This window comes from Pelophylax lessonae, assembly GCF_965119305.1.
Source record: "Pelophylax lessonae genome assembly, chromosome: 2".
Lineage (NCBI taxonomy): Eukaryota > Metazoa > Chordata > Amphibia > Anura > Ranidae > Pelophylax > Pelophylax lessonae.
The window spans coordinates 498,331,384-498,353,469 of NC_138769.1; positions in this window are offsets into that span (position 1 = coordinate 498,331,384).

The window sequence follows — 22,086 nt, forward strand, 5'->3', positions numbered from 1 at the left end:
TAATTGGCTCTCTATTAAAAACGACAATTTTTTAGAACTTTTTTTGTGTGATTAATAGTCCCTGGGGCATGACCCAGAACCCTAGGCACTTTTATGGGCATTTATTGGGTTTTAGGGCATCAAAATGGTGTTTTTTGATCACTGAAGTTCGGGTCCCATTGATTTCAATGGGGTTCTGGAATCCGGACCTGGACTTTCGGGAAGTTTGGGTGTTCTGGTCGAACCGAACTTTTCAAAAGTTCGATCATCCCTAATCACTACATTTGGGACCAGAGCCCAGTACTGAAAATAATGAAGCCTAACTAATATGTTCCTTTTAAAAAGTGGTGTCTATAGTGTGCAATGTGCTCCATGTAATCCAAGCCATGGGCCAAAAATATCTCTCCCATGGCAGAAGGCAAGGAGGTGGAGGTCCCCTCCCCAAAACAATACTTCCGGGATTAAAGTCGGCAGTCATGGAGATCGCTGCGGCCTACTGTTATAAACAAAAATATATATTTTTTTGAGGGGGGGAGGGCTAGTGACTGATGGTTCCAAGGCTACAATCACATTAACATGTGGCTTTTATGCTTCTTTTATGCTTCTTTTATAAATAACCGAACAAGTATATAAGAGAAAACTCAAAAGATAAGCTTTTTTCCAATTATTATTATTATTTTTTTTATTGTGAATATCCTTAATTTAATTGTATATTATTTTCCATTTTCAAGGTATATATAATGTGGATTATAAATAATCCCTCAATTTTCTTTGATTTTTTTTTTTTTTTTAAATCAGATTAAAGTTTGTCAACAACTTTTAATAGTACAATAAACAAGGCACATTCCGGAGTATTAGGCCCCGTTCACATAGGGGCGATCCGACTTCGGGTGGCGACCTCCGACCAGGTCGCCTCACAGGTCGCCTTAGTGTGAACGGGGGCTTACATTATACAATACTTTTGCAGAATACAAAGTAGAATAATGTTCTTGTACAAAGATAAAGCAGGTTTATAATACCAATTGAACCTGAGGTGTCTTTGATCATTATATCTCACAGTGTATGCATCCCTAGGTATGGTTTAAGAAGACATTCTCATCATATCTCTTCCCCAGTACTTTAAATTAAACTCACTCCAAGGGGACAAACAGAGCGGTTGGGTTCCCACTTTAAGTTAATAGTCTATCAAGAATTAGGTCCGATGCAGCCAAGTCAGGTCAGCATCCCCAGATCTCATTGAACCGGGTCAGGTTGCCTCTATGTTGATATATCAAACACTCATATCTCAAAGTTAATCCAATGTTGGCTAATCAGTAATCACATCTCTACAGTTGGCGAGGTTTGAGAGATCCAATGTTGCAAGATCAGCTTTTGAGTTTAAAACAGTGCTCTAGACACCGCCTCTCTGACATATATGTCCATTATAACCTCATCCAGTATACCCAATAAGCAAGGTTTGGGGTCAAGAGAGAGGGTTACTTGAAAAGTATTGTTAATGGTGTTTACTATGCCAGTCCAAAAGCGGTGCAACTTTGGGCACCACCAAAAGAGATGTATCAGGTAGCTCCCTAGCATCTCATACACAATGAATCTCGGCAGAGTCCAAGAGTAAATAATTTAGGTGGATATGACCAACACACAAAAATATATATAGTTAGGACAGTCTTTGGGTTACATTTAGAGAACATATAACAATGGACATATTCCACTGATCCCCATCTATATCACCTACATCCTCCACCTATTTTTTCATAGCCATGTCGGCAAAATTCTCCAGGTACTCTGGAAGAAGAATCACATAACACCTGGAGATGAACCATTTAGTGGATGTGGATTGCTGCATAATTTTGAAAAGAGGAATGGGAGATAACACCGCCTACTCTAAGGATGCTTGCGCTTTAATGGCATGCTGCAATTGAAGGTAGGGGAAGTACATTTTTTTTTGACAATCCATATCTGGCTTGCATCTGGGCAAATGGGAGCAACCTGCCATTTCTTAAAATGGAACGGAGGTGAGTAACACCATATGTTAGCCACTGGGCTGCAAATTGCAGCTTTGCCGGTTCCAGGTAAGTATTGTTATTCCAGTTGGGGCTGTACCTAGTAAATCCTGACACCCTTTGTAGTAGCCTATATGTGGGGTACCTTTTGTTGGACTTTAAGAAGAGCTGGGCCTCAAGGGCTTCGGGAGAGTCTGAGCTTCTACACAATGTAACCCCACAGCTAATGTGGAATAAGTGTGTGTTTCCTCCTCGGCCGATACATCATTCATGCTGTTTAGCAGCTGCTGCAGCTGGGCAGACAGATAGTACAGGGGTTCGGGAAAGTTAGGCCCCCAGTATCCTTAGACCTCTGGAGTTTCTCCAGCCTGACTCTAGCAGGACCCGATTTCCATAGTAGTGAACGAAATATGGAATTTTCCACTCAAAAAATTTTAAGGGGTATAACCACAGGTGTATTGTGGGGAAATAGAGCAGCTGGGGCATTAGGATAATTTTTGCTAAACTAGCTCTACCTGCCACTGACAGCAGTAGACCACAATTTCTCCTTATTCCTAAACGGTGACAGCAGGGGAAATATGTTCAAATGGCAAAAGTCCACAATCTCAGCCAAGACTATGATTCCCAAATATCTGAACTACCCCACTACAGGCAGTGGGCAGAAAGAAGATAACTGGCGGTCAAGAACTCCATCCAGCGGCAACAGGGCTGACTTGATAAAGTTAATAGTCAAGCCTGAAAACATTTTAAATTCCGTGACTATGTGCATTACATCTTGCAAAGAGGGGCCTGTGTTTTCCATCAAAAGCAGCATCCGAAGCCAAATCTTTCCAGCACTGCCCACAAAGAGCACCACCCCACGCTATCAAAGGCTTTGTTTGTATCCAGCGACAAAAGCGCTCTCGCCCCTTCAATATTAGTTGGTGGTTGCATTTTTATATAAAGTCATCTGAGGTAGAAAGCAGTGGATTTGTTAGGCATGAAGCCAGCTTGGTCTGCATGAACGATATCAGCAATTACTTTGTTAAGCCTCTGAGCCAGTACTTTAGCCAAAATTTTTATGTCAGTTTGTAACAAGGAAATAGGTCTATAGGAATTAGATTCTGTAGCTGGCTTACCAGGCTTCAAAAGCAAACTAATACTAGCCCTGTTTATGGAAAGGAGTGCACAGGTGGGACTTTAAATGAAGTGCACGCAATAGTCACTACTATAGAATGATAAATGTATTTATTGTTATGAAAGCATAACTAATAGTAAACAAGTATTGACAAATCACAAATGTCATATATTGATACAAAACATGATACACATGACAGGAATACAGAGCAACATGTATAAAAAACAAATAAATAAAATATAAGTCACGCTAAAAATTTACCAAACTATTACAAGAAATAAGTAAAGGCAAAATTAAATGTCCATAAATAAGTCCATAAATATTGAGCTTAAGTGAAGGTATCCACAATGAAGATCCTTATGGTAATTAGAGGTGTACCGAACTGTTCGCCGGCGGACAGTTCCCGGCGAACTTAGCATGTTCGCGTTCGCCGCTGCGGGCGAACATATGCGATGTTCGGTCCGCCCCCTATAATACATCATTGAGGCAAACTTTGACCCTGAACTTCACAGTCAGCAGGCACATTTCCAGCCAATCAGCATACCTCCCTCCCACACCCTCCCACCTCCTATAAATAAGCAAGGGCAGCATCCATCTTAGATCATTCTGAAGCAGTGTGTGTTAGTGAGAGCAGGGAGAGCTGCTGCTGCTGCTGCTGTTAATAGCTAGGGACAGTTGTCAGTGTTCCTGGTCTTGCTAGTCAGTGTTCTTGGTCCACTACTGCTTAAGGACAGCATCCTATTCCTGACAGCACCCCAAAAAGCCCTTCTAAGGGCTGGTATTTGTGTAATTTTTTATATATATATATATATATATATATATATATATATAGTGTCCCCAAAAGCCCTTTTAAGGGCTGGTAATTGAGTTTTTTCTTTTTTTATATATATACATATATATATATATATATATAGTGTCCCCAAAAGCCCTTTTAAGGGCTGGTAATTGAGTTTTTTCTTTATATATATATATATATATATATATATATATATATATATATATATATATATATATATATATATATATATATATATATTGTACACTGCAGTTGCCTGCCCGCTGTGTGCGAGAGGCCACAGACCCACCACAGACTGTACTGTGTGCACACCACACTCATTTCGGGTGGCACAGGCACAGTACCGTGCATTTTAAAAAATATTTATTTTTTTCCTCTGTCATAATTGCAGTGAGTGCTGTGTCAGGTCCACAGAGTGTACTGTACCCACTGCAGTGCACTGCCCACCACTGATATATATACGGTGGCACAGCATCTTGTTGCAAATTAAAAAAATATATATATTTTTTATTATTGCAGTTGCCTGGGCTGCCAGTGACTGTCAGGTCCACAGAGTGTACTGTGCCCACTGTAGTGCCACTGCGTGCCCACCCACCACTGATATATATATACGGTGGCACAGCAGCTTGCAAAGTAAAAATATATATTTTTTTTTTATAATTGCAGTTGCCTGGGTGCCAGTGACTGTCAGGTCCACAGAGTGTACTGTGCCCACTGCAGTGCCACTGCGTGCCCACCCACCACTGATATATACGGTGGCACAGCAGCTTGCAAATTAAAAATATATATATATTTTTATAATTGCAGTTGTCTGGGCTGCCAGTGACTTTCAGGTCCACAGAGAGTGTACTGTGCCACTGCCCACCCACCACTGATATATACGGTGGCACAGCAGCTTGCAAAGTAAAAAAATATATATTTTTTTTATAATTGCAGTTGCCTGGGCTGCCAGTGACTGTCAGGTCCACAGAGAGAGTACTGTGCCACTGCCCACCCACCACTGATATATACGGTCGCACAGCAGCTTGCAAATTAAAAATATATATATTTTTTTATAATTGCAGTTGCCTGGGCTGCCAGTGACTGTCAGGTCCACAGAGAGTGTACTGTGCCACTGCCCACCCACCACTGATATATACGGTCGCACAGCAGCTTGCAAATTAAAAAAATATATATTTTTTTATAATTGCAGTTGCCTGGGCTGCCAGTGACTGTCAGGTCCACAGAGTGTACTGTACCCACTGCCCAACACTCCTATAGGGTGGCACAGCACCTTGCACTCATAGTACAACACATTAAAAAAAAAATGACAGGCAGAGGCAGGCCACCCCGCAAGGGCCGTCGTGGTCGTGGTGCTGTGATTTCCTTAGGCCCTAGAATAATGCCCAGTGTTCAGAGGCCACCACAGACCCTGAACTCAAAAAATTCTGAGGACATAGTTGACTGGCTTACACAGGACACCCAATCGTCTACAGCTTCCGCTCGGAACCTTAATGCACCATCCTCCTCCAGCTCAGCTTCGGCACCTCTCAATTTACCACTCGCCAGCCCGCCGGTACCACCACCAACACTAGCACCACAGCCGCTTCACTTGATCCGTCAGAGGAGTTATTTTCACATCAGTTGGAAGAAATAAGTGATGCGCAACTATTAGTGCCAGAGGATGTAGATAACGGGGATATGTCTCAGTCAGGCAGCATTATACACATGGACGTACATTGTGATGATGATGATGATGTTGTACCTGCTGCTGCTGCCTTTGCTGAGTTGTCAAGTGAAGCGGCTGATGATGACGATGTGTCTGTGGATGTCACCTGGGTGCCTGCTCGAAGAGCAGAAGAAGAGGGGGAAAGTTCAGATGGGGAGACAGAGAGGAGGAGGAGGAGGAGACGAGTTGGAAGCAGGGGGAGGAGGTCATCGCAAGGAGCTAGTGGCGCAGTCAGACAGCATGTAGATTCGGCACCCGGGGTCAGCCAGACAGCACGCCAATCAACGCAAGCTGTTGCCACCACCAGAATGCCGTCCTTGCAAAGCTCAGCAGTGTGGCATTTTTTTTGTGTGTCTGCCTCTGATATCAGCGATGCCATTTGTAACCTGTGCCAAAAGAAACTGAGTCGTGGGAAGTCCAACACCCACCTAGGTACAACTGCTTTGCGAAGGCACATGATCTCACATCACAAACGCCTATGGGATCAACACATGAGTAAAAGCAGCACACAAACTGAAAGCCACCATCCTCCTCCTGGTCCAGCATCTTCAGCCACGTCAACCACTGCTGTCCTCCATGCCCCCTATCAACAACCCGCCCCTTCAGCAGTTCCTGCTCATCTGCCCACAGTCAGGTGTCTGTCAAGGAAATGTTTGAGCGTAAGAAGCCAATCTCACAGAGTCACCCCCTTGCCCGGCGTCTGACAGCTGGCTTGTCGGAACTCTTAGCCCGCCAGCTTTTACCATACAAGCTGGTGGAGTCTGAGGCCTTCAAAAAATTTGTCGCTATTGGGACACCGCAGTGGAAGGTACCCGGCAGAAATTATTTTTCACAAAAGGCAATCCCCAACCTGTACTCTATTGTGGAAAATGAAATCATGTCACGTCTGGCACACAGTGTTGGGGCAAGGGTCCATCTGACCACTGATAGCTGGTCTGCAAAGCACGGTCAGGGCAGGTATATCACTTACACTGCGCATTGGGTAAACCTGCTGGCGGCTGCCAAGCATGGAATGCGTGGCTCTGCTGCAGAGGAGTTGGTGACACCGCCACGACTTGCAGGCAGGCCTGCTGCCACATCCTCTACTCCTCCTACTCCATCCTCTTTGCTAACCTCCTCGGCTGAGTCCTCTTCTGCTGTTGCGTCTTGCTCCACACCAACTGCACCCCCCCAGCTCCCCAGGGGCTATTCCACATGCCGGATACGACAGTGTCACGCTGTCTTGGGGTTGACTTGCCTGAAAGCAGAGAGTCACACCGGACCAGCACTACTGTCCGCCCTGAACACACAGGTGGATCAGTGGCTGACCCCGCACCAACTGGAGATCGGCAAAGTGGTGTGTGACAACGGAAGCAATTTGTTGGCGGCATTGAATTTGGGTAAGTTGACACATGTGCCGTGCATGGCACATGTGTTGAATCTGATTGTACAATGCTTTGTGCAGAAGTACCCAGGCTTACAGGACGTCCTCAAGCAGGCCAGGAAGGTGTGTGGCCATTTCAGGCGTTCCTACACGGCCATGGCGCACTTTGCAGATATTCAGCGGCGAAACAACATGCCAGTGAGGCGCTTGATTTGCGACAGCCCGACACGTTGGAATTCAACACTGCTAATGTTCGACCGCCTGCTCCAACAAGAAAAAGCGGTCAACGAGTATTTGTATGACCGGGGTGCTAGGACAACCTCTGCGGAGCTGGGTATTTTTTTGCCACGTTACTGGACGCTCATGCGCAATGCCTGTAGGCTCATGCGTCCTTTTGAGGAGGTCACAAACCTAGTCAGTCGCACCGAAGGCACCATCAGCGACATCATCCCATATGTTTTCTTCCTGGAGCGTGCCCTGCGAAGGGTGCTGGATCAGGCCGTAGATGAGCGTGAAGAGGAAGAGTTGTGGTCACCATCACCACCAGAAACAGCCTTACCATCGCTTGCTGGACCTGCGGCAACACTGGAAGAGGAGTCTGAGGAAGAGGAGTCAGAGGAGGAATGTGGCTTTGAGGAGGAGGAACACCAACCACAGCAGGCATCCCAGGGTGCTCGTTGTCACCTATCTGGTACCCGTGGTTTTGTACGTGGCTGGGGGGAAGAACACACCTTTAATGACATCAGTGAGGACGAGGAATTGGACATGAGTAGCTCGGCATCCAACCTTGTGCAAATGGTCTCTTTCATGCTGTCATGCCTGTTGAGGGACCCTCGTATAAAAAGGCTGAAGGAGAACGACCTGTACTGGGTGGCCACGCTACTAGACCCCCGGTATAAGCAGAAAGTCTCTGATATGTTACCTAATTACCGGCAGGCGCAAAGGATGCAGCAGCTACAAAATAAGTTGAAAAGTATGCTTTACACAGCATATAAGGGTGATGTCACAGCACAACGGGAATCTAACAGGGGAAGAGGTGAAAGTAATCCTCCTCCTACCACCACAACCACTCCGGCAAGGACAGGACGCTTTACAGACGTCTTGTTGATGGAGGACATGCGGAGCTTTTTTAGTCCTACGCATCGCCACAGCCCTTCGGGGTCCACCCTCAGAGAACGACTCAACCGACAGGTAGCAGACTACCTTGTCTTAACTGCAGATATCGACACTCTGAGGAGCGATGAACTCCTTGACTACTGGGTGTGCAGGCTTGACCTGTGGCCTGAGCTATCCCAATTTGCCATTGAACTTCTGGCCTGCCCCGCTTCAAGTGTGCTGTCAGAAAGGAACTTCAGCGCAGCAGGAGGTATTGTCACAGAGAAGAGAAGTCCCCTAGGTCAAAAAAGTCTTGATTACCTCACGTTTATTAAGATGAATGAGGCATGGATCCCGAAGGGACTGACAGTGGGGGATGCATTTGACTAAAAAAGGCCTGGTGATGACTGAGATGCCTTGGGCTAAAAATGGTCCACACGCTGCTGTATTTAATCATTCTCTGCATGCCGGATGACTTACGTGACGTCTCCGCCACCAACTACCGTTCAAGCCGCAATGTTTTAGTGCACTTTCTGCCTTGAAAACCTCAATTTTTCAGGCCGCTGCTAAAGCAGCGGCTGCAACAATACCTACTTTTTCATGCATGTGTACATGCCTAATTTTTCTGGCCTCTGGTGCTACACTGTGGCTGCAAAAAAACAAAAAAAAAGGCACATACATGTGTCAATTCCCCTTTGTGATTGTTACCTTGTCGTGGTGAAGGGGCTTGCGTATCACAATGAAGCGATCACCTCTAGGAGTGTGTTGGCACACCCCAGATGATAAGGTCGTTGCTTCATTGTGAACAGACCAAAAGCGATCCGCTGGATAATTTTTCATAGAAAAACCATTAATTTTCTTTCATTCTTTCTGCGGAGCTGGGTATTTTTTGGCCGTGTTACTGAATGCTCATGAACAATGGCTGTAGGCTCATGCGTCCTTTTGCGGAGGTGACAAACCTGGTGGTCAGTCGAACCCAAGGCAACATCATCGACCTCATCCCATATGCGTTTTTTCTGGAGCGTGCCCTGCGAAGAGTACTGGATCAGGCTGTAGATGAGCATGAAGAGGAAGAGTTGTGGTCCCCATCACCACCAGAAGCAGCCTTGTCGTTGTCAATTTCTGGACCTGTGGCAACGCAGAGAGAGGAGTCTGAAGATGAGAAGTCAGAGGAGGAAGGTGGCTTTGAGGAGGTGGAATACCAGCCACAGCAGGCATCCCAGGGGGCTTGTTGTCACCTTTCGGGGACCCTTGGTGTTGTACGTGGCTGGGTGGAGGAAGAGACCTTCAATGATGTCAGTGAGGACAAGGAACGGGACATGGCTAGCTTGGTATCCAACCTTGTGCAAATGGGGAGTTTGCGGTTGTGCAAATGGACTGACTGACTGTTAAACGGGGAGTTTGGTCTGTCAGAGTTTGGTCTGTCACTGTGAAGCGGGCGTAACCCTTACACTACTTGACCGATACAACATCATACCTGATCGTATTCACACACTGGATGTTTTAAAGCACGTTATTCCAAACAATTTAGGAATGTTAGGTGATTTATGCCCTTTATGGATCAAAACCCGACTCTGCGTCAACTACGTAATTTTTCATGGGAGTTTTGCCATGGATCCCCCTCCTGCATGCCACAGTCCAGGTGTTAGTCCCCTTGAAACAACTTTTCCATCACTATTGTGGCCAGAAAGAGTCCCTGTGTGTTTTAAAATTCGCCCGCCTATTGAAGTCTATGGCGGTTCGCCCGGTTCGCCGGTTCGCGAACATTTGCCGATGTTCGCGTTCGCCGTTCGCGAACAGCGAAATTTAGGTTCGCGACATCACTAATGGTAATATGCTTACCAGAAAACTGTGAATAAAGTGCCAGTAAATCAATCAAATCAAGATAAGGATATCTCAATGTCAGTAACCGCCTGGAAGTCTTTAATACTTGCAATGAAGTCTCTCAGGAAACCGAGGTGCATTGAAATTCATGAAATAAACGCCATAGCGTAAAACCAAAAAACAAAGAATGGTGTGGGTGAAAACAGGAAGGTGCACTCACAAATAAAAGTGTAACACCTTAACTGGTGACAGTGTAAATAAACACCAATAAGTGTGTCATACACGTGCAGGTACTTCTTACCAGAAATCAAATTGTAAAGACCACCGCTAAAGATAGGTGTATATCCTCAGGTGTGCCTAGGTAGTGCTGACAGATAGGGGCTAATTATATCCACCACCGATCTAAGCGCTCATTACCAGATCCAATTTAGATTGTACACATGTCCAGACACTCAGATGTTAGGCATGATGTTCAAAAAGGAACGGGTATACTTCAGATGGTTCCGGATGTAAACTCAGGATAATATCAGCTCAAGCATGAGTCTGAGTGTCTGCAGCCTCCTCCAGCCTCAGATCCCTCTCTTATCTCCCAGGAAATGGCGTCTGCCATTTAGACTAAGTATATGGCTTAAATGGAGTAAAAACATACAATAAAAGTATAATAATTAATACACAGGCCAATGGGCGACAGTGCAAGGCATATGTAACATTAATACATGAGTAGAACATCTTGGATTGAAACTCAACAGAATATCTTGTATAAGCTCGACGCGTTTCATTGGTCTGTTAGCCCACTCATCAGGAGTGAATAAATATGTAAGCCTGTCAAAGACAATAGTATATGTCTTGTAAAATAGCCAGCAAATATGGAATGTTAACAAATTTATGACCCAAGTGGGGAAAACCATACTTACATACAGCTAAATATGACTAGTGCTGGATGCTGTCATGTGGTGGAGGTACCATATGTCTGACCTGGGAGCTGAGGGGACTAGGATTGGCGGCACAGGAATGGAGAGCCAGGCGAGAAAGTATGTGGTGTGAAAGTATGATGATGGTATTTTGACACCAACTGAAAAATGCATGGATAAAAGACGCAGTGTTAAAAAAAAAAAGGGGGGGGGTAAGTAAACTGTATCACATAGTGATAACAGAAAGAAGTAACGGTATGCAAGTAAATATATATATATATATATATATAAATATATATATATATATATATATATATATATATATATATATATATATGGTATCACATGATGATAGCAGAAAAGAGTAGTAGTGTGAAAAAATGTTGCAAAAAATCAGATGCAAAAAAACAAAGGAGAAAGAGTGAAAGGACTGAGATCACACAACCAAAAGAGAAAGAGTGAAAGGATTGAGATCACACCACCTGGTGCTGATCTAATAGACACAAGAGTGAAAGGAATAATACAAAATGTCAAGATAGATAGAGCTGTGTGTGTAATCCATCTTGGATAACTGACACTGACTGGGCTTACATACTGATGTAACAGAGTATACAAAGTGTATGAGCTGTAACATAACAGTTACAGAAAGATAAAGGATATAAAGTATATTAGTATATAAAAAATATACGTATGTATGTAAAAGTATGGTCCAGTCAGAACCCAAGAGGGACCAAAAAACTGAAAGAAAATGTGATATCTGAACCGTGTAAGTAGTGGGTTAACAGAAACTGAGTTTCAATCCAAGATGTTCTACTCATGTATTACTGTTACATTTTCCTTGCACTGAAGACCATTGACCTTGCACTGAAGACCATTGGCCTGTGTAATAATTATTATACTTTTAGTAAATGTTTTTAATCCATATAAGCCATATACTTAGTCTATTGTTTTTTATACATGTTGCTCTGTAATCCTGTCATGTGTATCATGTTTTGTATCAATATTTGACATTTGTGATTTGTCGATACTTGTTTACTATTAGTTATGCTTTCATAAAAATAAATACATTTATCATTCTATAGTAGTGACTATTGCATGCACTTCATTTAAAGTCCCACCTGGGCACTCCTTTCTTTGTATTTAAATAGGGATGGAGGTGCACACAATTGCCAGTGTCAGACCATTACCCCTTTCTCTCAGCCCTGTTGATGCAAGGCAGTAACCGTCCATGCTCATGGGCCTTATTGAATACTTTCAAAAGCTTAGGTAAAAGGATATCAGCGTAAGAGGAGCATCCAGACTTGCTCTATGAGCATCTGACAGGGTGGGTATATTAATAGACTGTAAATAACTTGATAGGGCCTCTGGGCTATGGGAGACCTTAGAGGTATAGAGATCCGAGTAGAATTTTACTAGTTTCGCCATAACCTTTTCTGGGGAATTGGCAAAGCCCCCTGTAGGGAGCTTTAGTACACCAATCACCTGAACCTCTGGGCGTACATTAACTATTTTTGCAAGCAGACGACCAGTCGGTTCCCCCTCTTCATAAAAGGTTCCCTTGGAAAAAAAGCTATTTTTTTTTCGGCTTTGGAGTTTATCAGTTGTGTTAGGGAATCCTATGCAGCGAGACAAGCTGACTGGGACTCGTCTGTAGGTTGTGAAATATTCACCCTCTCCCTTTCCTGGACATGCTGAGTGAATATTAGTATTTATATACTATTAATTGCAGATATGAAGACTCCACGTATAGCATTTAAATTTAGTCCCACTTCAGCAGGTTATCAGTATAGAGGGCATTATCCTCAAAGAAACTAACCATGTTTTGTTCAGTCCCAGCATTCTCAGGTATCAGTTTCAGCCAAAAAGAATTTAGACCCCACGGAGCTCTAGGAAGGGTCAGGATAGGTCTAGCTGTAATCCAGCATATCAAAGGCGAGTGGTCAGACACCCCTCTAGGAGCATACAGTATTTTCTAAACCAGCCCAATCGATCGAGCTGACCCAAGACAAAGATCTATATGGGACAGTGACCCATATGTCTTAGAATAATAGGAGCATTGGACGATTACAGGGTACTTTTATCTCCATACATCCACCATATTACCATAAATTGTAGCAGTGGTCTGTCTCGTTGTGAGGAACCTAAATTTGGGGGGAGGATGTCTGTCTAGGGCAGGATTTAGGACATTATTAGCACGCAAAAAATTGGCAGAACCCCAGCTCTGTCTTTCGCAAGGCGGACTTTACTGGCACGACCAAGAGACCAAATAGTAAAAAAAATGTGTAAATTTTATTATTCACTACTTTTTAAAAAAAGGACAAAACACATATATCGACATATAGAAAATATTTCCACAAGGAACATATGGCAAGAACATCACAATGTACAGAATATAAAACCAGTGAAACAGGACATGTGAAAAAGAACTGGAACAAAGGACACTTGCTCCTGGTTCTGTCTATTTCCCCTACTTGATTACCATGAGGTGACCCCCGTTCCAGTGACAGAAAGCTGATGCAGCCAATGGGTTGATGCGTTTTGCAGACCTTAGCTTTATCAAGACCAGACTGTAGTTTAGTCTTTGTTTAAATTTCTCATTTGAGAACACGTGCATGGGGCAAATTTCACAGACCAACCGGGGGAGCCATTGTCATCATGGATATCAACCAGATAGTTTCCTGAATAACATATTTTTACAACCGCCACCCTGAATTTTCTGTATTCAACAAGAAGGGGGGGCTGCTAGATGGGTGTGTCAAAAAAAATATATTGCAATCTAGGGACCACCTGTATTGGGGTCAACCTGCCATAGGCGCTCATCTATGAGCATCCCATCCAAAGGGATACAGAGATGCAAACAAAGAAATATATACCGTATTTTTCGCTGTATAAGATGCACTTTTTCTTCCCCAAAACTGGGGGGGGAGGGGAAGTTGGTGTGTCTTATAAAACAAATACACATTTTGCCTGCATTAAAACTGCCCCTAACTTTGTGTGGTGCTTGCTCGCATTTACTGTGGGCTGTGGAGACTTCTCTGACTCTCCCTGCATGGCCAGGCTGTGTGTGTTCGGGCTTCCCTCTCCCTCCTACAGCGCGCCTTGTCCCCCCTCCTCCCGACAGTCTAACCACGTTCTGCCCGGGCACCATGCTCTGCTGAGCTTACCGGTACCGTTCCCTCCATCAGTGCGGGCTGTGCCTCCTCATGTCTCCCCGGGCAGTCTCACTCCTTGCTGGGCAGTGTGGGCACAATCGCGCTGCTTCTGTGCATATCTCCCAGGCACTGTATCAATCTATGCTGCCCTGGGGGGGCGTGGCTGCCGGCGCGGAAGATGGCTGCTTATTGAGTCAGCTCCGCACGGCCACCCAGGACAAACGCCGCTACAAGGGCTCACACAGCTCCTACACACCCCGGACAAGATCCGTGACCTGCGGGAGACCGTCCGCCATGACCAGGCGAAAGAAGGATACCGGACAATCCGGCAAGTTGACGGGTTTCTTCATCTCCCAAGCCCCCGGGCTCCGCCAAAATGGCGGCGGGCCTGCGAGCGGAGGGCAGCGCGGGAAGCCAGGACCGGCGCAGATCCCCAAGCTTCCACAGCTCCAGACTACACCACCTCAGCGCCGCATGATTGCCAACCCGGATAGCGGACAATCTTCAGGATCCCCATCGCCACCTTCTCCATCGTCCCGGAGCCCACAGACAGCGCAGGGACTCTCCTCCTCCGGCGGTGCATGACCCAGGTATGGAACTTACCTTTAACAACCAGGCCTCTGCGGCCTTCAGCCCCAACCATGGGGATCCCTTTGCATCCTATCCTTCGGGAGGGAACCCTATCTCGGAATCCTCCATGAAAAATATGCTGTACTCCCTGCGAGCATCCATGCAAGCTGACATGCAGCAGCAAACCAAGCAGATCACTAAAGAAATCTCCTCCCTGGGCTCAAGGATTGACCTGGTGGAACGAACTGTTAATACCCATGCTGAATCCATCAATATGGTCATAGACAGGACGAATTCTCAATCCGAGGAAATCGCCTGGCTGAAAAACAAAGTCGCCGATCAGGAAGATCGGAGTCGGCGCAACAATATAAAGATGAGAGGAGTCCCGGAATCGGTACCTCCCACACAACTACTGCAATATGCGACGGATCTGTTTAAAATGCTCGTCCCCGCTATCCCGGACTCGGAACTTTTAATAGACAGAATTCACCGCCTACCCAAACCCTCCTTCCTAGCGACTGATGTTCCCAGGGATGCTCTCATGAGGGTGAATTTTTTCCATGCTAAAGATCGCATCATGCTTGCATCCAGACAGAACAGTCAGCTACCCGATCCCTATAGTGCTGTACAATTGCTGCCGGACTTGTCTAAGCACACACTGCAGGCTAGGCGCAACTTATCCACGATCACTAAGGCTCTGCGCAACCATCAGGTGCAACACAAGTGGCGTTACCCTGCGACCCTTCTGGTCACACATGAAGGCTCATCTGTGTCTATTAGATCCCTGGAAGAAGGGCTCTCAGCACTCCGTAGGTGGAACATACTGCCGGCGGAACAGGCTATGCCGCCCTTCTCTCCACCTTTGCGCCCATTGGAAGCTGAGTGGCAAGTGGCATCACGCAAAAGATCTTCCAGGTCACCATCGGCACATTCCAGCCCCAACGTCAACTGAGGATCCACATTCTTTGTCCTAGGCCATGGATAGTGCCTCTATCTGGCCTCCTGTTGTTTTTTTGGCGGAAAGTTCCGCCCTCGGACTGCTGAGACAGTCCATTTCTTATGCTTTTTGGTTTTTTTTGCCCCTATCCCTGTCTCTCCTTCTCCTGCTCCCACCTCCTTGGACAGTAAGGATGGTACGCAACTTGTACATTTTTGTTCTGCTTTGTATGCCCGAAGATCAGCTCTAAGGATCCATATGACTTCCCATGACCATTAAAGTGATATCCATTAATGCAAACGGCCTCAATCACCCCGCTAAAAGGCGCTCCCTGTGGAAAGAAGCCACTTCACGGAAGGCTGACATACTAGCCGTGCAGGAAACTCACTTTCAAGCTAACAGCCAACCTCGCTGTGCCCACAAGAACTTTCCACAGATCCTGTTTGCTTCCTGTGACGAAAAGAAGCGGGGTGTGATGCTGGCGTTCAGAGACTCTTTGGCGGTCACAATCCACAAAACTGTACTGGATCCTGAAGGCAGGTTTATCACAACCACCTGTGACATCAATGGCATGCCAATGACTCTATGCGTGCTCTACGCACCAAACTCGCACCAACTTCGGTTCCTGAAGAGGGTTCTCCCGCAAGTATATGATGTTAAATATGGCCATTTATTACTATGTGGGGACTTCAATACTGTCGTCGATCCTGGGTTGGACGCCTCGGCGTCCCCCCGGGATCGACGGCAGTCCCTGGGACCCCTTCTTCATAGAGAGAAACTGTACTATTCCTTTTTCTCATCTAGGCATAAATCCTATTCTAGGATAGACTTGTTTTTTGTAGATTTGTTTTTACTGAATAGGGCGACTTCCTCTGTGAACGACTGACATTCACAAACTGGAAATAACCAACAAAGCACGACCGAACGACGCCGACTCAACGGCTCTGATTAAGCTGAGACAGGACCTTTGACTCCTACTCTTAGAACAGTCAGACAAACATCTCCAGTACCTTAAACAACAACAATATTTTCAAGCTAACAAAGCGGGGAAATATATGGCTAATCTGGTTAAACATAAACAGGCTAAGTCTAGGATTGCACATCTGTTGCAACCCTCGACCAAAAGGAAAATCACACACCCGCAGGCCATAGCTGACGAATTTGCCAACTTCTACAGTGCCCTGTATAACCTACAGACCGACCCAAGCGAACACCAACCTACGGAGGCAGAAATTGATCAATTTCTTTTGGCCGTGTCTCTGCCATCTCTTACTACTGACCAATTGGAATCGTTGAACTCACCGATTCTACTGTCTGAAGTCCAAACCAGCATCTCTTCCTTGCCCAAGGGTAAATCACCAGGGCCGGATGGATTCTCCAACGAATTCTTCCAGCTCACGTCCCACCTCACGAGCCCCACTTTAACAGAAGTGTTTAATAAGGCCATGGAGGTGTCTTCACTTCCACCTGACATATTAGGAGCCCACATTGTCACACTACCCAAACCAGGGAAAGACCCCACCACTCCAAATAACTTTCGCCCCATCTCTTTACTTAATTCCGACGCCAAAATATACGCCCGTATACTTGCCAAACGCTTACAGGACATACTGCCGTCCTTTATTCACAAAGACCAGATGGGATTCACGGCTGGCAGGCAGACATCGGACGCGACTAGAAGGGTCCTAGGGATCATGCATCTAGCTCATGCATCCAAAACCCCATCGGTGCTACTTACCTTGGACGCCGAAAAGGCATTTGATAGGGTCCACTGGGGGTACATGCGAGCCACATTGTTGAAGTTTGGATTTCAGGGTCCTATACTGTCAGCTGTTACAGCGCTGTACTCTTCCCCGACGGCACAAGTATACACCGCTGGCACATTGTCCAAACAATTCCAAATATCGAATGGCACCCGCCAGGGATGCCCTCTCTCTCCATCAATCTTTAACTTGGTCATTGAGCCCCTGGCGGAGACCATTCGATCTAATCCCCGTATAATGGGGTTCTCCCTCCCTTCCTATCACCATAAGATAAATCTATTTGCGGACGATATTATCTTAATGCTTACTCAACCGCACACGTCCCTCCCGGCAGCTTATGATACACTTCAGGCATACAGCAAAGTATCGTACTATAAATTAAAGGCATCTAAGTCCACGGTTCTTAACATGGGGGTCCCCTCCAAATCCCAGGAATCCCTTGCAGGTAATGTCCCTATTCCATGGTCGTCGGATAAAATACACTATCTAGGCATAGATCTTCCAGCAAACCCTGCCAAATTGCTCTCGACAAATATGTCCAGAATACAGGCAAAGATCAATGCTGACATATCTCGCATGCGCCCCCTGTGGTTCTCATGGAGCGGCAGGGTGGCGGCGTACAAAATGTTTATCTTGCCCCAACTACTGTACTTATTCAGAGCACTCCCTATACACTTCCCCATGACGCACCTCCTCAAACTATCCAGGACACTGACGACCTACGTGTGGGAGGGCAAGCACCCACGCTGTGCTTTCGCGACTCTAGTTCGGAGGAAGCAGTTTGGGGGGGCATCTATTCCGGACATACCGACGTACTACTGGGCCACTGTTTTGGCTCAGCTACGGCATTGGTTGAACCCTGCTGAACATCCGATTTGGGTGGACCTGGAGAGGGACATTGCACCCATCTCGGACCTCAAAGCGCTGCTTCTGAGTGATAAATTGAAGGCTTGGGACCTTCACTCAATGCCTCCTACCATGCAAGCTTTGCTGAGGGTGTGGCGTCGCTCTCCAGTCTCGCTCAATGGAAGAGACATTTTACCCGAAACCTCACTACCGATCTCTATTCTCCAGTCACATATACCTGATCTCCCCGCACGCTTACTGACCAGTTGGGGCCTTGGTTCACTTCACTCCTTCTATGATAATGGTTCCTTGCTCTCGACTTCCGACCTCATTCGCAAATATGCACTTCCACACCACTCCTTTTACCAAGTGCTCAGGGTAACGCACTTTCTCCTGTCTCACCCCTTATGCAAAATAATAGTGGACGGGAAAATATGGGACACACTCACAGACACCTCGGGACACTCCCCCAAACTGTCAACCTACTATAATATATTGCTGGACAATGTAGCGTTTCACAAGACTACACACATGTTCAGATGGGACAGGGACCTGACTACGACCTTTTCTATTACCGAGTGGAGGGCAGCACTCAAGGCGATTCACAAATACTCCCACTGTGCCAATCACTGGGAAATGGCTCTCAAGATAACGAATCGGTGGTATTACACCCCCTTTCGATTGGCGGGCTTCTCACCGAAATACTTACAACTGTGCTGGAGGGAGTGCTCCCAAGTGGGCACTCTGCTTCACATACTATGGTCATGCCCCTCCCTGCGCAGCTTTTGGAACCAAGTGTTCTCTTATATATCATCTCACACGGGCTGTCTGACTTCACCGTCTCCAGCTCTGGCTTTACTAAATTTGGGTATAGATAAAATTCCCTTCATGTATAGACCTTGGGTGACTCATGTACTCCTTGCGGCCAGGACGGTTGTTCTACGTAAATGGAGAACACCCGACGCCCCGAACCTGTCAGATGTGGTATCTTTACTAAAAGCAAATTATCAATTTGAAAAGGCTATCGCCATCAACCAATTGAAACTGCAGTCTTTCAATTCTCAATGGAATTTCTGGGCAACAACAACATAGAGAAGTTATAATGAAGTGTAATGTTATCAATGCTCTTTACTGCATCCTTACTCCACCCTACCCCACCCACCCTGCACCTTTCCTTCCCTCCCTCCCTTTTCCCCCCCTCCACCCATGGAACAGGCACTGTTCGGCTTGTACTGTTGTGTTTCGTTAAGCCTGTACCATGTCAATATATCACTGTATTTGTACGGTTGTTCATTTGCAATGTATGCATTTAATTTTTCAATAAAAAATATTTACATAAAAAAAAAAAATCTATGCTGCCCTGAAATGTCCGCACGTCTGCCCCTCCTGCTCCATACATTCCGCCTCCTCCAGGCCAATGTTTACTGTGTGCTGTCCGTGCTCTGCTCCGCCCCGCTCCTACTTGATTTGATGCCCGTGTTACTTTCACTGTTTACTGACTTTACTGACTTTACTGACTATTAATGAGAGTAAAGATAGTTCTTAATATGTTACATGGTTGACATAAAATTGTTCTTAAACTGCTGTTAACTTTATACAGTTGATATAAAATATTTTACTACAGTATTTGGTTCAGAATCTTTTTTTTCTAGATTTTCCTCCTTTAAAATTGGGTGTATCTTATATTCCGGAGCGTCTTATACGGCGAAAAATATGGTATCTCCTGTGCTTATACACCCTCTTTTCAGGAAAAATGTATCATCCATGCATGTCCTAGTGCAGCTCCAACAGGATACAGAAAATTCAGGGTGGCGCTTGTAAAAATATGTTATTCAGGAAATTATCTGGTTGATATCCATGATGACAATGGCTCCCCTGGGTGGGTCTGTGAAATTTGCCCCTGCACGTGTTCTCAAATGACAAATTTAAACAAAGACTAATCTACAGCCTGGTCTTGATAAAGCTAAGGTCACTGGAACGGCATCACCTCATGGTAATCAAGTAGGGGATATAGGATCATCCCTGTCTCCCCACCAGGAGCAAGTGTCCTTTGTTCCAGTTCTTTTTCACATGTCCTGTTTCACTGGTTTTATATTCTGTATATTGTGATGTTCTTGTCATATGTTCATTGTGGAAATATTTTCTATATGTCAATATATGTGTTTTGTCCTTTTTTAAAAAAGTATTGAATAATAAAATTTACACATATTTTTTTACTATTTGGTCTCTTGGTCGTGCCAGAAAAGTCCGCCTTACGAAAGGTAGAGCTGGGGTTCTGTCAATTTTTTGCATACAATTAACTGGATGTGGCATTTTATAGAGAACTACTTTATATTAGGACATTATTAAAATCACCTAGGACAAAGATTGGAATATCAGGCTTATCTAAAGTGAAGACCAGCACTTAAATGGAAAAGGGTGGAGGTATGTATACCACAGCTATGATACATATTAAAGAGAACATTTTACACTATAAAATACGTATCTCCCCTCAGAATCAGGTATTGAAGCTAGTTAATGAAAATCCAGAGATTCGTGTAAAGGACACACATCTCTCTGGAGTATGAAGTATGCGTGGCATGATATATCTTTTGTGCCCAGGAATACTTTACACAGCTAAGAGTCTCTGGTGTGAAATGGGTCTCTTGGAGGCCTAATATTGCAGGATGGTACTTACGACGAACTGTACTTACCATCACCCTCTTTAAAGGATAATGTGGTCCCCTAACATTCCAGGTAACCAGAGGTATGTCCGTCATGTGACTAATGAAAGGATCTTATGCAATGTGGCAAGTGAGAAGCATCTGCATCTCATACTACTAAAGTACCTGCCTAGGCCTATAAGATATTATAAGTGCACAAGATAGCTCTGGAAGTACAGAAAACAAAAAGTCTCATGAAAAATTTAAAGATTAACTGAGAGACCGTTCTTCCCAGCTATTAATTAAACAAAACCATAACTTTTAGTGGTGCTTTTCAGGCAAAGCTTTCCAACAGATAACACTTATCAGCTGCTTTCTCATTTGGTGGTGAGGCATCTTGCAGAGAGCTTTTCAGGATCCTTTATGAGGGGCTGCCTCCATTTGAGCTTACTGGTAAAAATAGCAACAATTTAGTGCAGCGCCCTTTAGAACCACCGAATCAAAGGTATGTGCCCGTTTGTTGAGAAAGAAAATGGTCTCAGGTTTCAGCGTTGTCTCGGTGCCTGGCATCATGCCAGTCTGCAGCTTCCCCAGCTGAGATGAAAAATGTTGCCTGACCTCTGGCTGTAATCCACATCCGTACAGGGTAGGACATTGAAGACGTTGCTTGACATCCTGGAATATGGCCCGCTTCTTCTGCACCTCAACCGAGAAATCTGGATAAAATGAGACTCTGGTGCCATTGTAGTGTATGGTGGATTTCTCCCTTGCTAGCCATAAGATTTTCTCTCTGTCGCGGTAGTGTAGTATCTGTGCCAGGAGTTGCCTAGGTGCGTTGCCTGGGAGAGCCCTAGCAGGAACATGATGCGCCCTTTAAACATTAAGGGCTTCTTTCCTGAATAGATCCAGTAGCCATTTCTCGATGAATTCTGTGGTGTCACGACCCTCCACCTTTTTCTGGCATCTCCACTATGCGAAAAATGTTTCGTACAAGATGATTTTCAATATCATCTGTTTTGTCCCATTTGTCAGTGGCTATGCGGGTGGCTGTGCAGGTTTCAGCAATCAATGGAGGTATTTTGTCCTCAAGATCACTGATGCGGCCTTCAGCAGCAGTTGTTCTTTCTCTTATCTTCTGGAGGTCTTGTTGCAGCAGCGACACCTCCTCTGTCAGCCCCCCTAAGCGCTCCTTGACTGAGTTAACTGAAGCAGTGTAATGCTGTACAGATTGTAACATTTGACTTAGGGTAGGTATTCTAGTGACATCATTTCCGGCTCGCAGCAGGTCCTGGTGGGGTGGAACGCCATTGCGGAGCAGCAATTTTACAATTTTATCAAGAAAAGAGTGCAGAGAGTGCCACTGGAGGCACTCGAAAATGTGTG